This window comes from Glycine soja, chromosome 14 (assembly GCF_004193775.1).
Source record: "Glycine soja cultivar W05 chromosome 14, ASM419377v2, whole genome shotgun sequence".
NCBI lineage: Eukaryota > Viridiplantae > Streptophyta > Magnoliopsida > Fabales > Fabaceae > Glycine > Glycine soja.
In genome coordinates, this window is record NC_041015.1 from 20,194,189 (window position 1) to 20,218,500 (window position 24,312).

Here is a 24,312-nt window from a genome sequence, read left to right on the forward strand (position 1 = left end):
TCATTTTTTATACTCCTACTCACTCCAACAAGTAAATATCTCATTCTTGAGCTTTCTAGCTTTCCATTGATGTATCTTGGTCTTTTTTTGGTGCTCTAAATTGTGTGAATGTGCCCGAATCTGTGGAGCAATTTTGGCTTTGTTTCATGCTTGTTGGTTTGAGTTAGGGGGTTGTAAAGGATGGCCCTAGGCCTATGGTGCATTCTGAAGCAATTGGGTGTGACACTTTGTCCCCATTCCCCAAATTTTCATGCCTAAACATGCGCCCACCAAGTGCTCGGTGAAATGCCTCAATGGCATTTGCGCATGGGTTTGTGAATTTTTGCTTGGGGATTTGACTTGTGCATATATGGCTGCTATTTTTTAGTGTTCGGACAACTTGTAGGAGCTAGAATATGTGCCCGAATGTGATTTTAGGCCTAGGAACCCAAGCTCTTGATTTCAATACAAGAGGGCATGAAAATGAGAGCATGTTGGTGAGGACTCCCCTTTTAGGCCAGCTTTTGGTTTGGGCTGCACCTTGATGTTTTGTTTGCACCTAGATGGTGTGAGGATGTTATTCACCATGTACATGTATATATAGAATAGGTAGCAAGAGACAAATACCCTTCAAATAAAACGTGTATATGTTGAATAGGTGGTCAAGTTGATGCAATCCTACCCCGCAAGGGCATTGGATAGAAGACTCCAAGCAGATTGGGCCAGAGATCCAAGGGAAGGCCCTAGGGTTCTCATGATCCTTAGGGTAGATTTCGAGCCCATGGGCAAAGTATGAGCCCGCTTATCTTTGTAAATATTAGAATAGGTTTTTGCTTTGTTTGGGCCTTGTATTTTGGCCATTCTAGTATTATAGGGTTTTTGCCTTGTATTTCGAGGTATTTTGAGTAGTCTTTGTAGTAGGGAATTTATTGTATTTTCATGTATTTTGTTATGGGGGTGAGCTTAGGTATTATAGGGGGTGTGTAGCTAAGCTCTAGCTTCTCATCTCAAGGAGGTGAGCTTAGCTATTAGAGATGTGTGTGTAGCTAAGCTCTAGCTTCTTTAGGAATCTTCTTAAGGAAGCTTCTCAAGGAGGTGAGCTTAGTTATGAGAGGGGTGTGTGTAACTAAGCTCTAGCTTCTCAAGGAAGTTTTCTCAAAGAAGCTTCTCAAGGAAGTTTTCTCAAGAAAGCTTCTCAAGGAAGCTACCTAGTCTATAAATAGAAGCATGTGTAACACTTGTTGTAACTTTGATGAATGAAAGTCTTATGAGATACACTTCAAAGTTCCACTTCTTTCCTTCTTTTATTCCTTCAATTTCCTGCTCCCCCCTTCTCTCTTTCTTTTCCTCCATTAAAGCATCTTCTTCAAGCTTCTTATCCAAGGCAATTCTTGGTGGTGAAGCTCCTTCTTCCTTGGCTTATTCCCTAGTGGATGGTGCCTTCCCTATCCTCTTCTCCTTTGCCTTCCACTGCATCTCCATGGTGAAAAATCACCATTGAAGGACCTCATTGAAGCTCAAAGATCCAGCCTCCATAGAAGCTCCACAAGCAAGCTTCCATCAAGTGGTATCAGAGCACAAGAGCTTCAAGTAGGTGCTCCTTAAACCTCGATTAATTTTTTTTTCTTTACCTTCTCTTCCATTGTTTTTTCTTCATTTTTCTCCATGTATGTCCTCACATGTCTTGTTCTAAATGCTGTTAACATGATTCTTTAGAGTTTCCACCGATTAAACTTGCTATAGAAACTAGATTTGATTTTCTATGGTTCAAATTTCTTGTTCTTGTTCTTGAACCATGAATTGTGTTGAGTTTAAGTTCCTTTGAGTTTTGTCTTGTTATTTTTTGTGGCTGAAACCTAAACCATAAAATTCTTACAAAAATATTAAAGTAGAAGAAAACCTCAAAAATCTAGAGTGACTTGTTCACCTATTGTAGTTTTGTCGTAGAAGTCATGTCTAGTCATGAAACTTGTCACATAAGATTTCTTATGTTGTGCTGAATTTTATTTTCTTGTTTCTTTGTCTAACTCATTTGTTCATGAGTGTATGAAATTCTTTTAGCCTATTATTTGATTTGAGTCAAATCTTTCATGTTAATTAGTCCTTAACATGTTCATGTAAAATTCTTAGAGAGTCTTTGATTGTGAACCTTTTCTTGAACTTTTAGGTTTCATTTTGATTGTGTCTATTGTGAATTTGAGTTTTGATGATTGAATTGCTGGCTGAAATGTTAATCCTAAGTGAATATTGAACTCCTAAAACTGTGGTAAACAATCCTAGTGAGTTCAACATACATAGGAAGGTTGAAAGTAAGCCCAAGGCAATCATTATACCATGCTTAAAAAACAAAATCGCTGGTGCTGGCAGCTTGGACATACAAACTTGTAAAAATTACTGAGAATTGGTTACTTCGAATTTTGAGCTGAAATTTTTACTGAATTTTCTATACATCCGGAAAAAAGTTAGAAAAAAAGAAACAAGTGATTTGGATAAAATTAAAAAATAATAAAAATCACACAAGTTGGCAGAAAAATCAATATCCAGAAAAAAAAAAGTGAATGGGAAGTGTGCGTGTTGTTTTGACTCAAAATTTATTCTATAATTGGTGCCTATGTTATACCAATCTTAGCTCCAAAATTTCAATTGAAAATTACTGTAAAAACAAGTGCCAAAGCTAGAGGTTTGTTGAGTCTTTTTTTTATATAGTTTTTTTTACTCTACTCTAGAGCCATTCTAAGTTTCTCTTTGAGTCCTAGCTTGCTTCTATGTCCTTTTTCATTGCTTTAATTGTTGAGTAATCCTTGAAAAATTGTCTTTTTAAAACTCCATTGGTTTAGCTTTCATTTCATTTTTTTTGGTCTTTGGTTATTGCTTGTCTCTTTGTTTCCTTGTTTGTGAGTTTCCATATAGGGAATTGGAAAGGTGGATTGGTGCCATCCCTTGAAGAATTTGAGTCAAGAAGCAGGGGGTCAACCACCTTAAGAGCTATTGGACTAAGAAGCACTCCAAATTGAGTGAATCACCAAAGAGATAACAACCACCAAAATTGAGGACGTTTTGTAATTTTTTAATTTGCAATTTACTTACCTTTATTGCTTTCAAGTTTTGTAACAAAAAGGCCTTTCATTGGAAGTGTGTTGGGAGCCTCCAATAGGTTACCAAACTTCCATTTGTGTGTAATAATTTTAGGCAATATTTCCTTAGGATAGTGAGTGTTTTGTTGGGAACCTTGATGTGGTGATCCAAACACTCTTAGGATTCACTTAGTTTACTTTTCTTGCTTACTTTCATAGCTTATTTCCTTTGCCTTCCATTGTCAAACCGCCTAGATAGCTTTCCTTTTACCAATTAGTTTTTTACCTTATCTTTCACACCTCTTTTAGTGTTTATTTTGACTATTTTCAACCATAGTTTCTTTTACCTTTTGTTTTCAAACCTCCAACAAGAAAGAACCACGACTTAGGAACCAACATGAGTCATCATTCATCTAGTGTTAATAGCAAGGGTACTAGTCATAAAGACCCTTTATCTAGAATCTTAGATGAGTTGAGTTCCCTCAGGTTATGGAAAGAAATACAAGAGAGAAAAGAAAAAGGAAAAAAAGAGTGGAAGGAATAAGTCAAGATGAAAGAAAGAAAATAAGAGAGGAAGAAAGAAGAAAAATAATGAAAGAAATGAAAAGAGAAAAACATGTCTTCTATAGTAGTCATAACTCTTGCAAGAGCCTAAGTGAAGAACTTCGTGACTTTTACGAAGGAAGGCATAGGTCACATCTTAGACCTCACTCTCATAGAAGAGAAAAGGAAAGAAAGCCTCAAGAGGCTAACATTAACCTCCCATACTTCCATGGGAAGGACAATGTAGAGGCTAACTTAGATTGGGAAATAAGGGTAGAGCAACAACTTAAAAAGAAGTCTACTTCAAAATCTTATGGCTCTCACACTTATCCAAAGAAAGACCAAGGTCAAGGCATCTTAGGGGTGACACCTTCTAAGCCCAAAGATGATAAGGGGAAGACAATAGAAAAGCAAGCCCCTAAGGCTAGTATGCAAGAGAAAACTAGCTCTATAAAGTGCTTTAAATGTCTTGGAAGAGGGCACATTACTTCTCAATGCCCCACCACAAAAACCATGATTATGAGGGGCCAAGAAATTTATAGTAGCCAAGATGAGGCTACTACTGCACCTTCCTCTAGTGAAAATGAAGAAGCAAAAGGGAAAGAATCTAGTGAAGAAATATACCCCCAAGAAGAAGGACAACCATTAGTGGTTAAAGAAAAGTGTAAGGAGGTAAGTGTCTCCTCCAAGAGTTTAGCTAAGAAGGAAACTCATTTTACAATAAAGACAAACATTAAAGAAACTTTCCCTCTTAGACAACCTCCACATTTTCTCTTTTGTAAAAAGACACTTGTTAGCACTGCCACACCTCTTGGGCTTGAGGTTATTCCTCAAGTAAAGGAGTTGTTGGATGAAGGTTTGGTTCGTAAGAGCTTAAATCCTTGTGCTTTTTTGGTGCCCAAAATAGGTATTATTAGGCACCAAATCCCTACAATAAGTGATATGATGAATTTGTTGAGTGTTGCAACCCTCTTTTGTAAAATCAGTCATGCACCCAACGTCTTCATGATTCATGTACATAGGGACTCATTAGGTAGGTTTGTTCTTATTTTTGGTTTCAATACAAACTTAGGTGCTCATATGGGACACCTTAGGTTTGTCATATTTTTTTGTAGGAATAATCAACATAAAAATACAGAAAAAGGTACGCTTTATTGCATTACTTTCCTTAATTTTTTAAATAGTGATCAAGGGGTTCCCAAGGACCCTAAGAGAATAAAGATCATTCCTGATTGGCCCACTCCACCAAGTAAAAGGGAAATCTGGGGCTGCCATGACTTAACAAACTTTTACAAAAGGTTTGTCCCATATTTTTCTATACTTGTAGCACCACTCATTGAGTTGGTGAGGAACCATGTTCCTTCATGGGAAGATTCCCAGGAAATGGATTTTCAGACCTTACCTTACTTCAACATACCAAAACCCACTAATACATATGTTTTTGTTCTTTTTACAGGTGTTGAGGGAAGGAGCCCAGAGTATGAAGAACCTCAGGATTTGAGGTCAAATCCTTTCCAAGGTGGAGGGGATGATGCAATCCTACCCCGCAAGGGCATTGGATAGAAGACTCCAAGCAGATTGGGCCAGAGATCCAAGGGAAGGCCCTAGGGTTCTCATGATCCTTAGGGTAGATTTCGAGCCCATGGGCAAAGTATGAGCCCGCTTATCTTTGTAAATATTAGAATAGGTTTTTGCTTTGTTTGGGCCTTGTATTTTGGCCATTCTAGTATTATAGGGTTTTTGCCTTGTATTTCGAGGTATTTTGAGTAGTCTTTGTAGTAGGGAATTTATTGTATTTTCATGTATTTTGTTATGGGGGTGAGCTTAGGTATTATAGGGGGTGTGTAGCTAAGCTCTAGCTTCTCATCTCAAGGAGGTGAGCTTAGCTATTAGAGATGTGTGTGTAGCTAAGCTCTAGCTTCTTTAGGAATCTTCTTAAGGAAGCTTCTCAAGGAGGTGAGCTTAGTTATGAGAGGGGTGTGTGTAACTAAGCTCTAGCTTCTCAAGGAAGTTTTCTCAAAGAAGCTTCTCAAGGAAGTTTTCTCAAAGAAGCTTCTCAAGGAAGTTTTCTCAAGAAAGCTTCTCAAGGAAGCTACCTAGTCTATAAATAGAAGCATGTGTAACACTTGTTGTAACTTTGATAGCCACCGTGTCTAGAGCGCCGAGCACCAGCAGCGCTTCGAGGCCATCAAAGGATGGTTGTTCCACAGAGAGAGGCACGTCCAGCTCAGGGAGGATGAGTATACAGATTTTCAGGAGGAGATAGCTCGCAGACATTGGACGTCGCTGGTGACTCCCATGGCTAAGTTTGACCCTGAGGTAGTCCTGGAGTTTTATGCTAATGCTTGGCCCATAGAGGAGGGAGTGCGAGACATGCATTCATTGGTGAGGGGTCAGTGGATTCTTTTGACGCAGATGCCCTCATCCAGTTCTTGGGTGACCCGCTAGTGTTGGAGGAAGGCCAGGAGTTCGAGTTCAGTCAAAGGAGGAACAGGGTCGACGGGTTTGACGAGGAGGCCATTGCCCAGCTGTTATGCACACCGGGGCAGGATTTCGCTCAGATCGCTGTAGGGAGGCGGGTGCGGATCAAGCGCACCAGCATGACCACCTTGACCCAGACGTGGATGACATTGCTGCTCAGCAATGTCTTGCCTAGGGATCATAATTCCGATTTCCCTCTGCCGAAGTGTCAACTGGTGTATGCCATCCTGACGCGGATGAGCGTCCATGTGGCCCAGGTGATTGCTAATGCCATCTATTTGTTTGCAGGCATGCCACCCACCAGGCACCCTCTAGACCCGGATAAGTCTAACAGGGCCATGGGGTTTCCGGCATTGATCACGGGCCTCTGCTAGTCATTCGGGGTTCCCGTCACCCCTAGTAAGGTGATCCGACCGCCGATCACCCAGGCCTTCATCGAGAAGTATTGAAGGCCTAGGCAGGCACAAGATGATGCACCTCAGGCCGTAGACGCACTGCCACCACCTCATCAGGCAGATCCCGCTGGATCACTAGGCCTGGAGCGTTATCTACAGCACTTGTTTCGCCAGCAGGCGGCCAACCACCGTGGGCAGGTGCAGATACATGAGTGTCTCTACCAGTTCAGCCTCAGTCAGCAGGGGCAGGGTTTCACTCCTTTTGCATGCCCTACTCCAGAGCAGTTTGGGGCTGAGGTCGCATGGCCCGGAGACTGGTCCGAGGCCCAGGCAGGGGAGGCGCCTGCAGGATCCCCAGGTGATGTAGAGGAGGCCCGTATGGATGAGGAGATGACAAACTTGCTCGGTTTCTTGGGAGGAAGCAGAGCCATGTGACCGAGGTCATCGCACCTTTTTATTGACATTACTGTTTTCTGTTTGTTTGCTATTGACGTTTTCTGTTATTGTCTATATTGCTGTTGACATTACTATTTTCTGTTTTTGTCTATATGGTTACTAATGTTGTTGTTATTATTTTTTGTTTGGCATAATGGCTCTCAGTTATTTCGTCACCATTTTTTTTGGGACTTACCATTTCGTGCGTTCTTTTCGTTTACCTTGTGGTTAGACGTAAGTAGGTAGTGTGCGCCCCCGTCCGCACGATCTTTTTAGAGAGAAAAAGAAAAAAAGGGAGAGAAAATGAATAAATGATAATAACTTAAAAAAGAAAAAGGTAAAGAAAAAAAGAGCAATGAAGAAAAGAAAAAGACGAAAGTAAAAAAGAAAACAAAAAGTTGTCTAGCTAGAAAACAACATGCTTGTGAAAGGAGATAACTTCCAACTTTTCTTTGAAAAAATTTATTGATCATAACCTGTTTTTGAAAAAAAATGTGTATACACTTGAAGGATGAATGCTGTGAAAGTTTTCCCGAACGCCCAAAAATAGACTCGGATGAATGCACAAATTGATAAAAGAACATATTTTGGAAACACTGGGTTGACTAAAGTAAAGAAAATGAATCTTGAGCCCTAGTATCACATGACCATAGAAGTTTGATGCCTGAGTGTCCACGTGGGTGCATGCATGACTAGTTTTGCATAAAATTTCCTAATCATCATTGTTGCATGTGTATCATGGAAATAATGTGGGACATCCCCTTTATCCCCGAACCGCTGGCCAAACCCTGACATATACCATGTCCAATCGTTCTACAAGCCTTGAGCCAAAATCCCAACTTACCTTAAACCTTGACCCAGGGTGAGAATGTCAATCCTTGCCCTCGAAAGAAGACAAAGAAAAGAAAATTCCCGATCAAAGAATCGGAAGAAAGAAAAAGGAGAAAATTCTCAATCAAAAGAGTGGAAGAAAGCAAAAAAAAAAGGAAAGAAAATTCCCGATCAAGGATCGGAAGAAAATAGAAGAAATATGCAGAAAGGTCTTCGGACCAGACAATATCTGAACAATACAAAATTGTCACCAAGTAAACAAGAAAAGAAAGGGAACCACGACCTAAAGTTGTCCTCTCCCTTTGATTGCCAACCAAAATCCTGTGCGTCGGTGGCTTGTTCACCTCACACTAAACAAAAACATAAAAGGAAATGGCCAAGAACACTCAAAGCCAAATTTACCACAAGAAACAAACCATTCGCAAGAAAAAGTCCTATTGATCCATGATCACGCATGTAATCCTTGATTTGATAGGAAATGATTTGCAAAACCAAGTCATGACATATCTATGGTTCGGAATTAGGATGAAACACTTACCTGTGTGAGATCGATGCACTTTGAGTGATTTTCTTCTATTTTTGTTGAAGCCAGTATTTCCTCTAAATGGTCATTTAGAAGCCAAATGCTAACATCCAAAATCTCATTTATGATTATGAAGTTATCCAGAACTATGTAGGTTTGAGTTCCTCATTGAGGATTCATAGGAGCAAGAGCCTCGCTTTTGTCGGCCGCCCCACAATCTCTATCATACTAACCCTGGGGTCATGTGACATGCGGAGACAAATTATTGTCATTCCGCCCACCTTTTCGCCATTCAGACACAATCGTGTCCGATGGCACGCAGAGACAAATTATGGTCATTCTGCGCTTTTTGTCATCCAGAGGTGGCGAGCCCGATGACATGCGGAGACAAATTATGGTCATTCCACACACCTTTTCGCCATCCAGAGGCGATTGTGTCCGATGGCGCGCAGAGACAAATTATGGTCATTTTGCGCCTTTCCGTCCAGGCTCGATCGTGTCCGATGGCACGTAGAGACAAATTATGGTCATTCTACGCCCTTTTGTCATCCAGAGGCGATCGTGCCCGATGACACGCAGAGACAAATTATGGTCATCTGCATGCTTTTGCTATCTGTAAGACTCGACGAGTGATAAACGTGCAGAGACAAATTATGGTCATTTTGCACCATTTGTCATTCAGAACCAGCGAGTTGAGTGATAAACGCGTAGAGACAAATTATGGTCATTCTGCGCCCTTTGTCATTCAGGAGCAGCAAGTCGAGTGATAAACGTGCAGAGACAAATTATGGTCATTGCGCGCCCTTTGTCATTCAGAAGCAGCGAGTCGAGTGATAAACGCGCAGAGACAAATTATGGTCATTTTGCGCCCTTTGTCATTCAGGAGCAGCAAGTCGAGTGATAAACGCGCAAAGACAAATTATAGTCATTCTGCACCCTTTGTCATTCAGAAGCAACGAGTCGGGTGATAAACACGCAAAGAAAAATTATGGTCATTCTGCGCCCTTTGTCATTCAGGAGTAGAAAGTTGAGTGATAAACGCGCAGAGACAAATTATGGTCATTCTGCGCCCTTTGTCATTCAGGGACAGTGAGTCGAGTGGTGGGTGGAGACAAATTATGGTAATTCTGCACACCTTTTCGCCATCTAGAGGCGACCGTGTCTGATGGCACGCTGAGATAAATTATGGTCATTGTGCGCCTTGTGTCAACCAAGGGGAACAAATTAGGCAGTATCAGGATGATGTTTGTCATTCAGTGCTGATCATTTTCAAAATTTTTGCAGGTTCCGCTGGCGGGGAGATTGACTGGTCGAATGGTGTTTCGCTCAAACGAAATTAGTGTCTTATCTTTACTTCCCTTTTATCTCCAATAAAAGACAAGTAAAGAGGGGCAACTGTCATTCCCTAATTTCGTCCGGGGACCATCTGTTTGTGGGATGCGACCCTCGCTTGACCACTTTGAGGTACTTGACAACCATCGTTAGGCAATCCGTGAAGTTTCGCGACATGTCAGGAGTTGAAAGGGAGTGTTAATGCGAAATCAGTAAAGTTCTATAACATTCTGGAAGCCAAAGAAGGGATGATTGCGTAATCCATAAGCTTTCGTGACATTACGAAAAGAAAACAAGTATCACTACGTAATTTGTAAAGTTTTGTAACATTACGGAAAAAGAATTAGCAAAAAAAGGTAGAGGGGGTGTACTTAGTAAACAACGGGGTGCAAATAGCAATCAGGCTGACTTGGGCCTTCCAGGGTCTTCCAACAAAAGGGGGTGCCTTCTGGTGGAAGCAACCCAGCTCGCCTGGGCGAGCTGGGTGGCAACCGCCTCCCTCTTTTCCCCTATAAATAGAGGGAGGAGGGCAGAACAAAAAGGTTCAACCCTCCTGGTATCTGAGAATCACTTAAAATTAGTGAGAAAAATTGTTTCTGTGAAGAAAATCCAAGCCGAGGCGCTTCCGTAATGCTTCCAAGACGTTTCCATGGGTGATTTCGCGAAGATTTTCCACCGTTCTTCATCGTTCTTCGTTCGTTCTTCGTTCGTTCTTCGTCGTTCTTCGGTCTTCAACCGGTAAGTTCTCGAAATCGATCTTTTCAATTCATTCTATGTACCCTTAGTGGTCCCCACTTGTTTCGTGTGCTTTTATTTTTATTTCATTTACTTTTCGTACCCCCTTTTGACGTGCTTTAGTCATTTATTTAAGTCATTTTCTCGCCTAATCAAAAATAAAATAAATTTCCACCGATCATTTGAATTATAGCATCTTTTAATTTCGGTAAAAATGAAATCCGACCGTTCTGTCATGCCGTAACCACGTTTAAAACCAAAAAGAGGCAAAATAATAATATAATAATCAAAAAATATCTTTTAATAGAATAATTAAAAAAATCTATCGGACGTTTTTCTTTGGGATTTTTCTTTCTTAATCGAATTGACTACTAACCAAAGTGAAACTAAGGCTAAAATCAATTCATAAATCAAACTTTTGTCATCACCTAAAAAGCCATTTTTAAGGTCCAACGCCTTGAAATGGTCTTTTCCGCTTTTATTGGTTAAAACGTGGATTTCTAAAGCCTAGAATCAACACGTAGCTTTGTCACCTCTTTCAAAAAAAACAAGAGATCATTAATGGTCCAATGCCTTAATGTTTTCTCTCCTTTCAAAAGAATCGAAAGATTGTTTAATGGTCCAACGCCTTAAATGACCTTTCATTCAATCAAAAATATAACTTGCAAAAAAAAAGGATAAAAATAATTTAACCAACGTTTAGTTCTCAAAGAACTACGTAGGTCTGATTTCCTTATCACAATTGAGGAATATGTAGGAGCAAGGGAAACACCCTTGTCGACCACAAAAAGATAAAAAACATAAAAAGACATAAGAACGTAAAAAAGGGAAGATAACACAAATTGAAGTCATATTCGCACACTTGATTAAAGGTTGTCGTCCTTTGTGACGGACATGTGGGGTGCTAATACCTTCTCCGTGCATAGATACAACTCCCAAACCTTTCAGTTAAAGTTTCGTAGACCACATCTTTTCCCGTTTTTCTGACGTTTTCCTCAAATAAACGTTGGTGGCGACTCCGCACGTATTCCTTTCTTGGAAGACGCACCCGTGAGCCGCGCGTCGCCCTCTCGCCGAAGGGTAGGTTGTGACATATAGTATGCAATATTAACAGCTTCAACCCAAAAATATTTAGGAAGATATGTATCATTAAGTAAAGTTCTGGCTAATTCTTCTAATTATCTATTTTTCCTCTCAACTACTCCATTTTGTTAAGGGGTTCTAGGTGCAAAAAAATTATGTTTTATACCATTTTCATCACAAAATAATTGAAAATATTTATTCTGAAATTCTCCTCCATGATCACTTCTAATGGATGCAATGTTGAGATTTTTCTTATTTTGAATTATTTTGGCAAGTTTCTTAAAAGCATGAAATGCATCTCTTTTATGAGTAAGAAATAGAGTCAATGTGAATCTTGAATAATCATCTACTATGACAAGAGCATAATAATATCCACCAAAACTCATAGTTCTAGAAGGACCAAAAACATCCAATCTATGTGAAAAAGTTGTAAGGGTTGAGTGGTAGAAACAATATTCTTTGATTTGAAAGTGACCCTTACTTGTTTTCTCTTTTGACATGCATCACATAATCTATCTTTCAAATCTGGGTTTTGGCAATCCAATTACTAAATATTTTGAAATTAATTTATTTAAATGTTCCATGTTTATACATGAAATTCTCATATGCCACAACCATGGTTCATCGTCTTTGCTTAGAAAGCATTGAGCATGATTTGGCTTTTTATCTAGATTTATCATGTATACATTATTAATTCTATGTACTACATGTTTTATTTTCTTGTCATGTTTACTTTCAATAAAGCAATTATGAGAATCAAATGATACAAAAAAGCCTTTATCACATAATTGACTAACACTTAGTAAACTATGCTTAAGACCATCAACAAGTAAAACATTTTCTATGGAGGTAGAGGGATTCGTACCTATTTTTCCAACTCCAAGAATTTTACCTTTGTTATTGTCTCCATAAGTCACATGTCCACTATTCTTGGGAGAAATATGAGTAAACTTTGATGCATCTCTCATCATGTGTTTGGAGCAACCGCTATCAATGTATCAACTTTTCTTCAATGAATCCTTCATGCACATAATCATATTTTTGATTTAGGTACCCAAATTTCTTGGGTCCTTAAATGTTAGTTTTGACTAGAGATCCTTTTGGAACCCATACAATTTTTCCAATGCTACTATTATTTTTCCTAAAATAACATGTTGATGCACTATGTCCTTTCTTACCATAATAAAAGCATGTCAAGAAAGGAAAACTAATCTTTTGAGTAGATGCAAAGAAATTTTTATACATCTTTTGTTGTTTTTCAAGTTTGTACCCTAATCCAGCTTTATCAAAAACACATCTTTGATTTTCTAATATAATATCTAAATTATTTTTGCCAATAGTAAATTTGGCAAGAGAATCTTTTAAATCTTTAATTTCTTCTTTAAATTTGTTGCAACATTTACATGAATGAGATGCTTCATTTCTTTCTTGTATTAAACATTTAGTAGAGGATTGGTTTGTATCTATTGCTTTTAATGTTTTAACTTCAAATTTAAGATTTTCTAATTCTACATTTAATTTCAAAACTTCCTTTTCTAAATTTGAAATAGTTTTCTTAGAAAATGAAACTAATTTTGCAAGTTTTACATATTCTTTATGCAAGTCATTAAATGCATCTTGAAGTTCATCAAAAGAAATAGATAAGTCATAGTTGGAAGATGTTACCTCTTCTTCACTTTCATAACTTTTGGCCATGAGACTAAGATTTATGACTTCATTTTCTGAATCACCTGATGAATCCATATCACTATCTTCCCAAGTGATGTAAGCTTTCTTTCGTTTCTTATCTTTGAAGGTTTTCTTGTCAGATTTGTCCATTCTTCTTTTGAAGATAGGGCAATAAACTTTTTAGGTGTCCTGCTTGATCGCATTCATAGCATTTTGGAACAAAGGTGGATTCTTCTCCTTTCTTCTTTGGATTGAAGTTTGATCTTCTTTGATTTCCTTTGTTCCTCAAAAATTTATTAAATCTTCTTACAAAGAGACTGAAATCATCATCTTCTTCTATATTGCTATGTTTATTCATGTCCTCTTTGTCACTTTCTTCATGAATAGAAAATGAGGATTTAAGTGCAATTCCTTTCTTATTTTTGTCATTTTCTTCATGTTGGTTGAGTCTCATGAGTTCCATTTCATGTTCTTGAAGTTTCCCAAAAAGAGTTGCAAGAGACATGTTGGTGAGATATTTTGATTCAGCAATTGCAGTTACCTTTGGTTGTCAATGCCTGCTTAAACATCTCAACACTTTGTTAATGAGATCCTCATTAGGAAATATTTTTCCTAATGATAGAAAATGATTAACTATATATGTAAATTTATTTTACATATCTTGTATGGTCTCATTTTGATTCATTCTTAAAAGTTCATATTCATGTGTGAGGGTGTTTATTCTAGATCTTTTCACATTAATTGTTCCTTCATGTGTTACTTGTAATGCATCCCACATTTCTTTTTCATTTATAAAATTTGAGACTCTAAAATATTCATCCATGCCTAATGCAGAAGTCACTATATTTTTGGCCTTTACATTATATTGAACCCTTATTCTTTCATCTTCATCCCAATGTTCTCTAGGTTTTTCTATAGTTGCATTTCCAACTACCATTGTAGGGATGAAGGGACCAATTTCAATGGCTTCCCATATATTTAAATCTATGGCTTCTATGAAAATTTGCATACAAGTTGATGCAATCCTACCCCGCAAGGGCATTGGATATAAGACTCCAAGAAGATTGGGCCATAGATGCAAGAGAAGGCCCTAGGGTTCTCATGAGCCTTAGGGTAGATTTTGGGCCCATGGGCTAAGTATGAGCCTGCTTATCTTTGTACATATTAGATTAAGGTTTCATTATTTTTGGGCCTTGTATTTGGGACTCCATAATATAGGCAAGTTACCCTAGAAATGTAGGATTTTTCAGCCCTTGTATTTTAGGGCACCTAGACTAGTTTTTGTATTAGGGGTAGTTTTGTAATTTCACATGCATTTGATGTGTGTGGTTGGAAATAAATTTAATTGAATTGGGAGAAGCCTAATCCAATTAAATTTTAGAGGGGGAGGTGAGCATTTACTTGCTACACCCCATTGCCACATCAGATAGTCACACTTTGTGCATGTCCTTCATTCTTTACATGCCTCATGACACCTAAGCACACTTAGTGGAGAATCTTGGACTTGATCTTGGATTAGTGGGTTGAACCATATCTAAAATTCACTAATCATATTTAGTGAAATTTTGGCTCCAAAATTTGTCTCCACAAATTCAATTTCAAATTCAAGTGAAATTTGAATAGAAATTCAAATTTCCCTTGAATTTTGTGTGACACTTAGGCTGTAAATAGATGCCATGTGTGTGCATTTTTTCAACTTTGATCATTTGAGAATTAAACTTCAAAGTTCAGACCTCTTTTGAGGCACAAAATTTCGTGCTCCTTCTCTCTCTCTCCCTCTATTCATCTTCTCCTACCTTCAAGCTCTTATCCATGGCTTCCTATGGTGGTGAGCTTCTTCTAGACTCATCTTCTCCTTGAAGTGGCATCTCCTCTCAACTCTTCTTATTCTCCATTCCACTGCCATTAAAATTCAAGAAGCAAAGGAATCCATTGATGAAGAAGATCCATGGCCTACAAGCTCCAGATGGAGCTACATCACAAGTTTTCCAATAGTGATAACCCTCACCATTAAAAATAGGAAGCCTATGAATGGAGTTTCCCTCGGAAAATAGAAAGTTTGATGAGGCCATAACTATTCTTGAAGTTTTTAAACTTTATACAAGAATCCCACTATAATATCACTTGTTGAACAAGTGGCTTCAATAACTTAAGAGGGGGGTGAATTAAGTTTTAAAGAATTTTTCATATGAGCAAATTCTAATTCCCTTTTTAAAATATTTGTGATAGGATTAGAATATAAAAGATGAAGAAGAAATTAATTCAATAATGTTCTTCAACTATGCAAGACAAAATATGTGCAATAAAGATAACCGAGACAAGGGAAGAGAGAATTGCAAACTCATTTTATCCTGGTTCGGCCACTTCCCGTGCTACGTCCAATTCTCAAGCAACCTACTTGAGATTTTCCACAATCTTTGTAAACTCTTCACAACCTTTAAACACACCTTGGGATCCCTTATCCTTGTGTTCAAGATTCGCACAAGCCAAGAGACAAACAACCTCTCGATTACAATTGTGTTTATAAAATGTACAAAAAGAATTTCTCTCTTTTAGAGAAAATGATAGAAATTGAAGATCTTAGAAGAAATCTCAATTGATTTGCAAGTGATTGTCCAATAGTTGTTTTTGAGAGAATTTGACAATTAGGTTCTGATTTGAAATACTCTTATCTTCTCTCGAATGAAATTGAAATCAACCACAACATGTTTGATTCTTTCATAAAATGCTAGATTGGAGGTAAAATGTAGTGTTTTTTGATCGTCACATATTAGAGTAATCCGTGTAGTTTCTCCAAACTTGAACTCCATAAGAAGTTGCTTCAACCATATGATTTCACATGTGACTAATACCATGGTCCTATATTTTGCCTCAACACTTGATCTTGATACGACATGTTGCTTCTTACTTTTCCAAGATACCAAGATTCCTCCAATCAACTCACAATACCAAGATGTAGATTGCCTATACTAGGTGAGCCATCCAATTCAGCATTCCAGTAACTAACCACTCATGAATGTTCCCTATCTTCATAAATAAGGCCTTTCCCTAAAGCACTCTTAAATTATTTCAAGATCCACATAATTGCATTCCTATTATCCTGGCAGGGTGAGTTCATGAAGCCTAGCATACTTATTGCAAATGCAACATCTCATGTGTGGACGAGTGATTGTGAGGTAGTTCAACTTTCTAACCAACCTTCTATATCTTCCTAGATCCACTAAGGGCTCCCCTGATCAAGTAGAAATTTGTCACTAGGATCCATAGTAGTGTCTATTGGCTTAAAATTCAGTATGACAACCTCTTTTAGGATGTGAAAGGCATACTTCCTCTAGGAGATAAATTTAATCATCCTTGGATTGAGCAACTTCGATGCCTAGAAAATATCAACGTTTACCAAGGTCCTTAGCCTAAAACTGACATGAAAGGCATTGTTTCAAGCTAATAATGCCATGTTGATTAGTGCATGTAATGACAATGTCATCCACATAGATAATTAGATAGATGCATTCTTATGGTGAATGGTGATAAAAGATAGTGTGGTCAGCTTCACTACAAATCATGTCAAACTATTGTGCAGTAGTTTGGTAGCGGCCAAACTAGGCTTGAAGGGACTCTTTATGTCCACATATAAGGACTACTGAAGTTGACAAACCATAGTAGAGGACTCCCCCTGAGCAACAAATCCTTGTGGTTGCTCCATGTACATCTCTTCATCCAGATCACCATGCAGGAAAACATTCTTGTATCATAATGTATAGTGGTACAAACTCTATTCTGGCTACGTGGAAGAAAGTGTGAGTATAGTCGTACCTGTACACTTGTGTATATCATTTGGTACCAAAAGAGGCTTGAATTGATCAATGGTACCATCGGGGCAAACTTAATGGTATACAACAAATGACATCCATCTGTGGATTTCCCAGGGGGAAAAGGTAACAAATCCCAAGTACCAGTGCTTTGAAGTGCACACATATTTTCAATCATTGCTTGCCTTTATTATGGATGCAATAATGCTTCACCTAGATAGTTAGGGATAGACACTAAGGACAGATAAGAAAGACATGTATAGTGCAAAGTAGAAAGACCATTATAACTAAGGTTAACATAGTGGGGAGATGTGGTATTAGTACAACGAATACCTTTTTGTAGAGCAATGGGCCAATCTAGGTCTAATGTAGGTCCCAAATTCGGTAAAGAGGATGGTGACGAGGAAGAGTTAAGAAAAACCTCTACTTTATCTTTGCTAACCATCACATGGGATATGGTGGAGGTATGGTAGCAAGTCTTTGTCAACATTGGTATATATTAAGAGGTTGCACTTGTGGTGGCTCAACAAGTTGAACATCCTAGTGTACAAAAGGGTCAATTGGTGAAAGAAGGAAAATGGCAAGTGGATTAGGAGTGACAAATTACCACATATTAAAATCAAATTAAGTTGACTTAAAGTAAGAAAAATACTTGAACAAGGAGTGATGCAATCCTCCCTAGGAAGGGACCAGTCACTAGAGCCATAAGCAAGAGGCTCCAAGAGGATTGGGCTAGAGCTGCTGAAGATTTTTGAGCCCATGGGCCAAGGTTGGGTCCAATTATCTTTGTACATATTAGACTAGGATTTCATTATATTTGATCCTTGTATTTAGGGCTGCATAATGTAGGTAGGGTACCCTAGAAATATAGGATTTTTTAGCCTTTGTATTTTAGGGCACCTAGACTAGCTTTTGTATTAGGGATAGTTTTGTAATTTCACATGAACTAAGTGAATATTTGATGTGGGTGCTGGGAAATAAAATTTAATTGAATTGGTAGAAGTCCAATCCAATTAAATTTTAGAGGGGGAGGTAAGCATTTGCTTACTACACCCCATTGCCACATCATATAGTCACACTTTGTGCATGTCCTTCATGCTTTACATGCCTCATGACACCTAAGCACACTTAGTGGAGAATCTTTGAATTGATCTTGGATTAGTGGGCTGAACAATAACTAAAATCCACTAATTATAATTAGTGAAATTTTGGCTCCAAAGTATGGCTCCACAAATTCAATTTCAAATTCAAGTGAAATTTGAATTGAAATTCAAATTTCCCTCCAATTTTGTGTGACACTTAGGCTATAAATAGAGGTCATGTGTGTAAATTTTTTTGAACTTTGATCATTTGAATATTGAACTTCAGATTTCAGAGCTCTTTTAGAGCACAAAATTTCGTGCTCTTCTCTTCCTTTCCCTTCATTCATCTCCTTCTTCCTCCAAGCTCTTATCCATGGCCTCCTATGGTGGTGAGCTTCTTCTAGACTCATCTTCTCTTTGAAGTGGCATCTCCTCTCTCTCTTCCTTCTCCATTCCGCTGCCATTCATCTTCCAAGAAGCAAAGGAATCCATTGATTAAGAAGATCCTAGGCCTACAAGCTCCAATGGAGCTTACATCAAGGAGACATCAGCAGGGATGAAAACTCGTTGAAGTGTAGGAGAGAAGTAATGGTAACCATTTTTTGTGATTTGTGATACCCTAGGAAAATTCACTTGAAGGATCTTACAGATAGTTTTGCAAGTCATGGAGTCACGTTATGAACAAAGCAGGAGGAGCCAAAGACCCTTAGAGGAATAGTATAAAGAGATGAATAGGGAAAAATGACCATATGAGGTATCTGATCTTTTAGAATGAAAGAGGACATGTGGTTAACGAGGTAACAAATCGTGAGGAGAAAGTCTCCCCATAATCATGGGGGAACATGACCATGGTGGAGGAGGGTTCGAGTGGTCTGAAAGATATGCATATTCTTCCGCTTAGCCACCCTATTTTATTGAGGAGTATGGGCACAAGATGTTTGATATAGAATGTTGAAATTGATGGGATAAATATTCACAAGCATTATCACCATGCAAAGAGTGGATAGGATACCAAACTATGTTTTTATTCCATTATAAAAAGTCTTAAATATAGAAAACAACTCAGACTTGTTCTCCATTAAACATACCCATGTACAATGTGAGTAATCATCAAAAAATGTAACAAAATATTTAAAATTTGAATGTGTAACAACACGTGATGAAACCCAAATATATAAATGAACTAAGGCAAATAAGGACTTATCCCATTTATTGACTTGGTTAAGAAAGGAATTACTAGTGTGTTTCTCAAACTGACATGACTCACAATGCAAACTACAAAATTTTGAAAGAGTTGGCACCAACTTCTAAAGCTTTGGTAATCCAGGATGTCCAAGGTAATCATGAATCACTAACAAAGAGAAAAGATGGAGCATACTTGTGGTGGCAAAGAGATAGTATAGGCCATGCAACTCATATCTAACGCCAATCATCTGTTCCAATGTTTGATCCTGCAGAGTAGCAAAAGTTTTAGTAAAGGTAATCAACAAGTCATATGACTAAGTGAGACGATAAACAAATAGTAGATTAAAAGGACAATTAAGAACATATAGGTCAAACTCAATGGTAAGAGATGGAAGGGAATGTGTGGTGTGAATGCCCTTTGGTTGTGTTTGAGTGCCATTGATAGAAGTAATGGAAGGTAAATAAGTGGATGTGGAAATAGAAGAGAAAATAGAATAGTTACCAAATATATGGTCAAATTGATGTGCCATCATTTTCTTCTATTTTCTAAACCCTTTTTGCACCATTTTAATTATTGATTGGTCTTAATTGTCAATTAATTAGGCAGTTTTATTATTTGGGCTCATTTAGCTAATTTAATGTTTTTAATCTAATTTCAGGAATTAATGAAACATTGGGCTTAATCCGGATTTTGGTTGTGGACTTGAAGAGGGCAAATAAAGCAGCGCTTACCTTAGTTAATTTCTAATTAGGAAATTTCACAATTTTATTTTATGTTGTTCAGTGTTTATTTCGTTTTGGGCCAGAGTATTGTAATAGGGCCCAATGAATTTGAGTGACTCTTTTTAAATAGCTGCCTTGGGATTCGTGCAGGGCATTCTATTCTGTTATGCTATTTTCATTATTCAGAGCTTTGGTTTTAGGTTTTCATGTTTTTCTGTTCCCTTGTTACAGTTTTCGTTCTTAATGCAAATTTCCGTTTTCTGCTTCTAATTACGAGTTCATTCTTGCTTCTTCTTCTACTTTCATTTACGTTTCTGTTCATTTACGTTCTTGTTCATTTACGTTTCTGCTTCATGTTTCATTTGCGTTTTCTGTTTGAATCCATGGAAGGCTAGATTTTCTGGTGTTGTTTCCTTTTGAGGACGAAGCCCAACTCTCTTTGAGGTTTCGTTTGTAATGTGGTTTCCTGACAGTTTTCCCTTCACCAGTTATCCCAATTTCGTGAATATTAATCAGTGCACGCTTCATGTTCGATTAATTGCCTCTGAGCCTAACTTGCGTTCATGCTTAATGGACGAAGGGCTAACTGGTGTATGTGGTGCCTAATCACGCATTGAAAACCCTAAGTTGATTTTCGCTTAGTAAATTGAAATAGGGTTGGATTAAGTGGTTGACTGTTAGGAACGAATTCTCCATAACCCAGGATAAGAGAGTGGCTTCTGAAGCAGAGGAAACAACCCGTTTTTAATATTAGTAGTTTTGTATTCCATTTTATTTGTTCTGCTCTTTAATTACCAAACAACCAAACCCCCCCCCCAATCGTTACTGTTACTGCAAGTATATTATGAATATTTGGCTTGTCACTGCTCGTTGGGAAACGACCTAGGATCACTTCCTAGTTACTGCATTTTCATGTTTATTTGATTCGGGTACGGCCTCGATCAAATTTGGCGCCGTTGCCGGGGAGCAGTGTCCAAAGGTTCATAATAGCTAGCTAGTGTTGTGTGTTTAATCCTTTCGTGTTTTATGTTTAATTGTTAGTATGTGTGTTAGTGTTGTTTAGTGTCCTGGTATTTTGTTTAATGTGTGTTCTGTTTCAGTTTTCCCATTAAGCGTTTCCCCTGTTTCAGTCTTGGGTGTTTTGCTGTGAAGATTGTGCTTGAAAACAGAGTTGTAGTAGAAATCAGCTTGCGGAAAAACAAAGTAGTAGTAGAAATCAATTAGAGACGGATTTTAGCGACCACCCATGCTGAATTATTTGGGATTTTTTGTTTTAGTAGCTAGGGTTGTTATTTTTGGCTGAATTTTTTTGTGGTAACTTCTTTTAATCCATATTTTGTGGGAAAAATAGTTAGAGCCTTTAGTTTGGTCAGATTTGAAAGTTCCAAAAAACTAGCAAATTTTGTGTTTGTCAAAACTTCAAACGGCCATAACTTTTGCTCCGGTTATCAGAATCGCAATTATTATTTATGCATTTGGGGTAGAAAAAAATTTCCTACGCCATGGCAGCCGGCCTGAGGTCTCCATCGTCCAAAAAAAAGCGATTCTATCAAAATTTTTTATTTTTCAAGTTTTATTCACTTATTTTTCTTAACCCACCAATTTTAGCTTTCATAGTTAGACTTTGAATTTTTGTTTGAAATTTTTTGTGCTATCTTCTCATCATTTTATAAGGTTGCTCAAAAAATTTCAAGTCATTTGGATATCATTTGAGGGTAGCTGTAGTTCAAACCTACACCTTTATTTACATGACAAGGCAACTAGTTGTGTGCATGCTGAATGTAGTGTATGACTAGAGGCAATCCATCTGACTTACAACCCTTTGATCCTGAGATAGATAGGACATTTAATAGATTAGTTAGGCATCATTTTATACCTTTTGATCATTCTGAGCATTCCATAACTGGTGAATTTGTGCATTCTGTTATTGGTGATTTTGAACATCCTGATCTTGAGCATTATAATTTTGAGCATTCTGATTCTGAGCATTATGATTTTGCACATTCTGAGAACATGGCACAACCTCCACCCCGTGAGAGGACTCTAAGGGAAATGGCTGCACCTGATTTCACCTACGAAAGCTTGTGCATCCAATACCCTGATGAGGGTGTCCCATATGTTCTTAAAACTGGACTTATTCATTTGCTTCCAAAGTTTCATGGCCTTGCAGGTGAAGACCCGCACAAACATTTGAAAGAATTTCACATTGTCTGCTCCACCATGAAACCCCCAGATGTCCAAGAGGATCACATATTTCTGAAGGCTTTTCCTCATTCATTAGAGGGAGTGGCAAAGGACTGGTTGTATTACCTTGCTCCAAGGTCCATCACGAGCTGGGATGACCTTAAGAGAGTATTCTTAGAAAATTTTTTCCCTGCTTCCAGGACCACAACCATCAGGAAGGATATCTCAGGTATTAGACAACTCAGTGGAGAGAGCCTGTATGAGTACTGGGAGAGATTTAAGAAACTATGTGCCAGTTGCCCCCACCATCAGATTTCAGAACAGCTTCTTCTCCAATATTTTTATGAAGGACTCAGTAATATAGAGAGAAGTATGATAGATGCTGCCAGTGGTGGAGCCCTTGGAGACATGACTCCTGCTGAAGCCAGAAATTTAATTGAGAAGATGGCCTCCAACTCCCAGCAGTTTAGTGCCAGAAATGATGCCATAGTCATTAGAGGAGTGCATGAGGTAGCTACAAACCCATCTACATCATCTGAAACTAAGAAGCTTGAAGGCAAACTGGATGCGTTGGTCAACTTGGTAACCCAACTGGCCTTGAATCAGAAATCTGTACCTGTCGCAAGGGTTTGTGGTTTGTGCTCCTCTGCTGACCACCATACAGACCTTTGCCCTTCCATGCAGCAACCTGGAGCAATTGAGCAGCCTGAAGCTTATGCTGCAAATATTTACAATAGACCTCCTCAACCTCAGCAGCAAAATCAACCACAGCAGAGCAATTATGACCTTTCCAGCAACAGATACAACCCTGGATGGAGGAATCACCCTAACCTCAGATGGTCCAGCCCTCAGCAACAACAACAGCAGCCTGGTCCTTCCTTCCAAAATGCTGCTGGCCCAAGCAGACCATACATTCCTCCACCAATCCAACAACAACAACAACCCCAGAAACAGCCAACAGTTGAGGCCCCTCCACAACCTTCCCTCGAAGAACTTGTGAGGCAAATGACTATGCAGAACATGCAGTTTTAGCAAGAGACCAGAGCCTCCATTTAGAGCTTAACCAATCAGATGGGACAATTAGCTACCCAATTGAATCAACAACAGTCCCAGAATTCTGACAAGCTGCCTTCTCAAGCTGTCCAAATCCCAAAAATGTTAGTGCCATTTCATTGAGGTCGGGAAAGCAGTGTCAAGGACCTCAACCCGTAGCACCTTCCTCATCTGCAAATGAACCTGCCAAACTTCACTCTATTCCAGAAAAAGGTGATGACAAAAATCTACCTAACAATTTCTGTGCAGGTGAATCTTCTTCCACAGGTAATTCTGATTTGCAGAAGCAGCACATTCCCCCTCTTCCATTCCCTCCAAGAGCAATTTCCAACAAAAAAAATGGAAGAGGCAGAGAAAGAGATCTTCGAAATGTTTAGAAAAGTAGAGGTAAACATACCTCTGTTGGATGCAATAAAGCAAATTCCAAGATATGCCAAATTCTTGAAGGAGCTGTGCACTAATAAGCGGAAGCTTAAAGGAAGTGAACGAATTAGCATGGGCAGAAATGTCTCCGCATTGATTGGTAAATCTGTTCCTCAAATTCCTGAAAAATGCAAAGATCCAGGTACATTCAGCATACCTTGTATTATAGGGAATAGTAAGTTTGAAAATGCCTTGCTAGATTTAGGAGCCTCTGTTAGTGTTATGCCTCTGTCGATTTTTAATTCTCTATCTCTAGGTCCCTTGCAGTCAACTGATGTGGTAATTCATTTAGCTAATAGAAGTGTTGCCTATCCTGTTGGTTTCATAGAAGATGTCTTAGTTAGAGTTGGTGAACTGATTTTCCCTGTTGATTTTTATATCTTGAATATGGAAGATGGATTTTCTCAAGGATCAGTTCCCATCATTCTAGGCAGACCCTTTATGAAAACTGCTAGAACTAAGATAGATGTTTATGCAGGCACAGTGTCCATGGAGTTTGGTGATATAACTGTTCATTTTAATATTCTGGATGCTATGAAATACCCATCTGAAGATCTTTCTGTATTTCGTGCTGAAATAATTGACCATGTTGTTGATGAATACATGACTGATCTTTATTCTAATGCCTCTCACTCTTCATGCATTGAGTCTGAAATTGTACTTGATCATATGTCTGAATTTGATGCTGAGAGTGAATCTGAGAGTGATATTGATTGCATGCCTGGTGGTGGTGTTTTACCTCTTGAGATTGATTTTATAGAGTCAGATAGGACT

The 24,312-nt window shown here is 38.4% G+C and overlaps 1 non-coding gene across 1 annotated transcript; it reads right to left on the minus strand.

Annotated features, from left to right (window-relative positions):
- Window positions 1-22,269: 22,269 nt before the first annotated feature.
- LOC114385581 lies at window positions 22,270-22,376 on the minus strand. Its single transcript, XR_003660949.1, has one exon. It is a non-coding gene; the product is annotated as a small nucleolar RNA R71 (small nucleolar RNA).
- Window positions 22,377-24,312: the final 1,936 nt, after the last annotated feature.